General features: G+C 23.8%; 1 long non-coding RNA gene and 1 pseudogene across 1 annotated transcript in view; both read right to left on the bottom strand.

The window, feature by feature from the left end:
* The window catches only part of LOC118752111, an 11,671-nt gene extending 9,850 nt beyond the window's left edge, over nt 1-1,821 (bottom strand). The window contains exon 1 of the long non-coding RNA XR_004994633.1: nt 1,677-1,821. This is a non-coding gene — a long non-coding RNA (uncharacterized LOC118752111). The remainder of the gene's footprint in view (nt 1-1,676) is intronic.
* A 2,061-nt stretch (nt 1,822-3,882) lies between these two features.
* On the bottom strand, nt 3,883-4,807 carry LOC118752113 (annotated as a pseudogene).
* Between the last annotated feature and the right edge of the window lie 1,500 nt (nt 4,808-6,307).

Below are 6,307 nucleotides of genomic sequence, written 5' to 3'. Positions count from 1 at the left end.
TGCAAATCAGTATAAATTGATTAATATTTATTTATTAATTTATATTTATTTTATTTATAATTTACTAAAAATAATTATATAATTTAATGTTTAATAAAACCAAGAAGGCCAATTGCTATTATTGCATAAATTATTCCTAATGAGCCAGAAGTTTCCTTTTTCCGGATTCTTTACTAATAATGTGAGAAATTATTCCAAATCCAGATAAAATTAAAATATAAACTTCTGGGTGGCCAAAAAATCAAAATAAGTGTTGATAAGATTGGATCTCCTCCACCGGCTGGGTCAAAGAATGAAGTATTTAAATTTCGATCTGTTAAAAGTATTGTAATAGCTCCTGCTAATACCGCTAAATTAAAATTTTTGAATTAAAAAATGAATTAAAAACTTGATTAATATGATATATTTTAACATTATTGAATATAAAAATTTATCTAAAAGATAGAAATGAATTACTGTAGCTTATATTTAAGTAGAAATGGGTTACAATAAAATTATTTAAGTGAATTTAAATTTGAAATATTTAATGAAAATGGATTTCATAATAAAATTTTATAGATTAAAAATTTGATTTTAGCTCTAAAATATGCAAAGATCGCCCGTCGCTCTTATTCTTAAGATAAGATAAGTCGTAACATAGTAGATGTACCGGAAGGTGTATCTAATGACAATTTAAAGCTTATTTAGTAAAGTATTTCATTTACATTGAAAAGATTTTTGTGGAAATCAGTATAAATTGATTAATATTTATTTATTAATTTATATTTATTTTATTTATAATTTATTAAAAATAATTATATAATTTAATGTTTGTATTGAAAAAATAATATTAATAATAGTTTATTAAGTATTGTGAAAGATAATTGATATAATTTGAAAAATTATTATTTAATTTAATTTTAATATAAAATATATGAATAGAATTTTCAATCATTTATAAATTTGTTATAAATTATTTTATAATTTTTATTATTTACTATTATTTTAAGTTTTTATAAAAAAATTTTCATAAATTTTTTATGAAAAGTAATAATGATAAAATTAGTATATTTTATATTGTATATATAATTTTAGTTGACAAGTTTAGATAAAGAACTCGGCAAATTTATATACTCGCCTGTTTAACAAAAACATGTCTTTTTTTACACAGTTGGTTGGTCTTCGAATTCTAATTATGCTTTATTAGGGGGATTACGTGATGTTGCTCAAACTATTTCTTATGAAGTTAGAATAGCTTTAATTTTATCATCTTTTCTTTTTTTAATTGGGAGTTATAATATACTTGATTTTTATCATTTTAAATATTATGTTTGATTTGTTATTATTTTATTTCCGATTAGATTAGTTTGATTTTGCATTTGTTTAGCTGAAACTACTCGTACCCCTTTTGATTTTGCTGAAGATGAATCTGAATTGGTTTCTGGGTTTAATGTTGAATATAGAAGTGGTGGATTTGCTTTAATTTTTATAGCTGAATATGCTAGAATTTTATTTATGAGAATATTATTTTGTGTAATTTTTTTTGGTTGTGGTTTATTTAATATTTTATTTTATATTAAATTAACTTTTATTTAATTTGTATTTATTTGAGTTCGTGGAACTTTACCTCGATTTCGTTATGACAAATTAATATATTTAGCTTGAAAATGTTTTTTACCTTTTTTTAAAATAAATACCTAATAGTACTGTAAAAAATAATCCTTGTGTAGCTTGTGAATGATTTCCTTCTATTAAGCTATGATGTGCTCATGTAACAGTTACTCCTGAAGTTAAAAGAATTGCTGTATTTAGTAAGGGAATTTGGAATGGATTAAAGAGTTTAATCCCTATAGGCGGTCATGATGCTCCTAGTTCAATACCAGGTGATAAACTTCTATGAAAAAAAGCTCAAAAAAAAGATATAAAAAATAATACTTCAGATAAAATAAATAAAATTATCCCGCATCGAAGGCCTAAAGTAACAGAAATAGTATGTAATCCTTGAAACGTACCTTCACGTGATACATCTCGTCATCATTGATAAACAGTTAGGATAGTAATAATATTTCCTAATACAAATAATGAAATATCATATTGATGGAATCATTTTACTAAACCTGAAACTGAAGTTATAGCACCAATGGCTCCTCATGGGCTATAATCTACTAAGTGAAAGGGGTGATTAGCATGTGTTCACATTAATTAACTTCTCTAGAGTATAATGTTCTTAATACATACATAAGATTGAATAATTGCTACTGCTGATTCAAGAATTAATAAAGCAATTTGACCAATTAAAAGTAAAGAAATAATTATATACGAAAGGCCCGTATTCCCTAATAATGTTAGTAGTAAATGTCCTGCAATTATATTAGCTGCTAATCGAACTGCTAAAGTTCCTGGACGAATTACATTACTAATTGTTTCAATGCAAACTATAAAAGGTATTAAAATTGCTGGAGTTCCTTGTGGCACTAAATGAGCAAATATATGTTGAGTATTATTAATTCATCCATAAATTATAAAACATAATCATAAAGGTAGTGCTAAAGTTAAAGGTAATGTTAAATGACTTGTTCTTGTAAAAATATAAGGAAATAACCCTATGAAATTATTAAATAAAATTAATGAATTTTCATTAATCATTATTTAATGATACAAAAATAAAAGTTGATCCTGAGTGACTTGATGGTCCTAGTAATGTTTTAAATTCTTTATGAAGTGTTAATAAAATTGAATTTCAAAATACATGGTAACGTGAGGGTATAAGTCAGTACACTGATGGAATAATTAATAATCCTAAAAATGTTCTTATTCAATTTAATGATAAATTAAAAATTCTTGAAGAAGGGTCAAATACTGAAAATAAATTAGTTATCATGTTCAATCTAATGATTTAGTTGACTTTTGTGAAATCTGAGATTTAGGGGATTTAGGGATTATTGAATAATAATTTATTAATCTAAATAAAATAAAAGTAATTGAAAAAATAATAAATAAACTTAATCAACCGAGAGGCTATTTGTGGAATCAAAAAATATTAAATATTTTAATAATTTTAGTTTGACATACTAATGTTATATTTTAACTAATTTTTTTTTCATTAGAAGTAAGTGCTAATTTACTATTAAGTGGTTTAAGAGACCAATACTTGCTTTCAGTCATCTAATGATGAATTTACTGTATTTGTAATTCATTTAATAAAATGATTAATAGGGATACTTTCAATTACAATTGGGATAAAACTGTGATTAGCACCACAGATTTCAGAACATTGCCCATAAAATAAAGCTGGTCGATTTATTAAAAAATTAGTTTGATTTAGACGGCCAGGAGTTCCATCAACTTTTACACCTAAAGAAGGAACTGTTCAAGAGTGAATTACATCTGCTGCAGGTACTAAGATTCGAATTTCTACATCTAATAATCGAAATCCATCTGTAGTTAATTCATTTGTTGGGATTATATAAGAATAAAATTCTACATTTATAAAATCTGAGTATTCATAACTTCAATATCATTGATGCCCAATAGTTTTTAAAGTTACTGAAGGTTCATTAATTTCATCTAATAAATATAATAATCGTAAAGAGGGAAATGCAATAAATAAAAGTGCAATAGCTGGTAAAATTGTTCCAATTATTTCAATAGTTTGGCCATGTAATAAATTTCGATTTGTATAATTATTAAAAAATAATATAAATATTAAATAACCAACTAAAGTAGTAATTATTACTAAAATTATAAGTGTATGATCATTGAAGAATGTAAGTTGTTCTATAAGGGGAGAGGCACTATTTTGAAGGCCAAGAGCAGCTCATGTTGTCATTTATTTATAAATATTCTAATAAAAGTAAAATACTTTATGTATGAAGCTTAAATCCATTGCACTAATCTGCCATATTAGAAATTTGTTAAAATAGGCAATTCAGAATATCTATGTTCTGCTGGAGGTGTGTTTTGTAATCATTCAATTGAAGAATTTAATTGTATTGGATAAATTACTTGTCGTTGTGAAATTAAACTTTCTCAAATAATAAATAAGAAAAATAAAATTCCTAGTAATGAAATAGAAGACCCAATAGTTGAAATTACATTTCATGTAGTATAAGCATCGGGATAGTCTGAATATCGTCGAGGTATTCCTGCTAATCCTAAGAAATGTTGAGGGGAAAAAGGTTAAATTTACACCAATAAATATAATTAAAAATTGAGTTTTTAATCATTTTGAATTTAAAATTAGTCCTGTAAATAAAGGAGCAAACACGGCTCCTATTGATAATACATGATGAAAATGTGCAACTACATAATAAGTGTCGTTAAGGATAATATCAACTGATGAATTAGCTAAAACAACTCCGGTTAAACCTCCAACAGTAAATAGAAAAACAAATCCTAAAGTTCATAATATAGCTGGAGAATAATTTAATTGAGTTCCATGCAGTGTAGCTAGTTAGCTAAAAATTTTAATTCCTGTGGGTACAGCAATAATTATAGTTGCTGAAGTAAAATAGGCTCGTGTATAAACATCTATCCCTACTGTGAATATATGAAGTGCTCATACAATAAAACCAAGAAGGCCAATTGCTATTATTGCATAAATTATTCCTAATGAGCCAAAAGTTTCCTATTTTCCGGATTCTTTACTAATAATGTGAGAAATTATTCCAAATCCAGGTAAAATTAAAATATAAACTTCTGGGTGGCCAAAAAATCAAAATTAGTGTTGATATAAGATTGGATCTCCTCCACCGGCTGGGTCAAAGAATGAAGTATTTAAATTTCGATCTGTTAAAAGTATTGTAATAGCTCCTGCTAATACCGCTAAATTAAAATTTTTGAATTAAAAAATTAATTAATATGATATATTTTAAAATTATTGAATATAAAAATTAATCTAAAAGATAGAAATGAATATGTGTAGCTTATATTTAAGTAGAAATGGGTTACAATAAAATTATTTAAGTGAATTTAAATTTGAAATATTTAATGAAAATGGATTTGATAGTAAAATTTTATAGATTAAAAATTTGATTTTAGCTGTAAAATATGCAAATATCGCCCGTCGCTCTTATTCTTAAGATAAGCTAAGCCGTAACATAGTAGATGTACCGGAAGGTGTATTTAGAATGACAATTTAAAGCTTATTTAGTAAAGTATTTCATTTACATTGAAAATATTTTTGTGCAAATCAGTATAAATTGATTAATATTTATTTATTAATTTATATTTATTTTATTTATAATTTACTAAAAATAATTATATAATTTAATGTTTAATAAAACCAAGAAGGCCAATTGCTATTATTGCATAAATTATTCCTAATGAGCCAGAAGTTTCCTTTTTCCGGATTCTTTACTAATAATGTGAGAAATTATTCCAAATCCAGATAAAATTAAAATATAAACTTCTGGGTGGCCAAAAAATCAAAATAAGTGTTGATAAGATTGGATCTCCTCCACCGGCTGGGTCAAAGAATGAAGTATTTAAATTTCGATCTGTTAAAAGTATTGTAATAGCTCCTGCTAATACCGCTAAATTAAAATTTTTGAATTAAAAAATGAATTAAAAACTTGATTAATATGATATATTTTAACATTATTGAATATAAAAATTTATCTAAAAGATAGAAATGAATTACTGTAGCTTATATTTAAGTAGAAATGGGTTACAATAAAATTATTTAAGTGAATTTAAATTTGAAATATTTAATGAAAATGGATTTCATAATAAAATTTTATAGATTAAAAATTTGATTTTAGCTCTAAAATATGCAAAGATCGCCCGTCGCTCTTATTCTTAAGATAAGATAAGTCGTAACATAGTAGATGTACCGGAAGGTGTATCTAATGACAATTTAAAGCTTATTTAGTAAAGTATTTCATTTACATTGAAAAGATTTTTGTGGAAATCAGTATAAATTGATTAATATTTATTTATTAATTTATATTTATTTTATTTATAATTTATTAAAAATAATTATATAATTTAATGTTTGTATTGAAAAAATAATATTAATAATAGTTTATTAAGTATTGTGAAAGATAATTGATATAATTTGAAAAATTATTATTTAATTTAATTTTAATATAAAATATATGAATAGAATTTTCAATCATTTATAAATTTGTTATAAATTATTTTATAATTTTTATTATTTACTATTATTTTAAGTTTTTATAAAAAAATTTTCATAAATTTTTTATGAAAAGTAATAATGATAAAATTAGTATATTTTATATTGTATATATAATTTTAGTTGACAAGTTTAGATAAAGAACTCGGCAAATTTATATACTCGCCTGTTTAACAAAAACATGTCTTTTTT

This window comes from Rhagoletis pomonella, unplaced genomic scaffold, assembly GCF_013731165.1.
Source record: "Rhagoletis pomonella isolate Grant_MI unplaced genomic scaffold, Rhpom_1.0 Rhpom_scaffold_01238, whole genome shotgun sequence".
NCBI classification, from domain to species: domain Eukaryota; kingdom Metazoa; phylum Arthropoda; class Insecta; order Diptera; family Tephritidae; genus Rhagoletis; species Rhagoletis pomonella.
The sequence above is the reverse complement of the archived record's forward strand: the minus strand, read 5'-3'. Positions and strand labels throughout refer to the sequence as shown.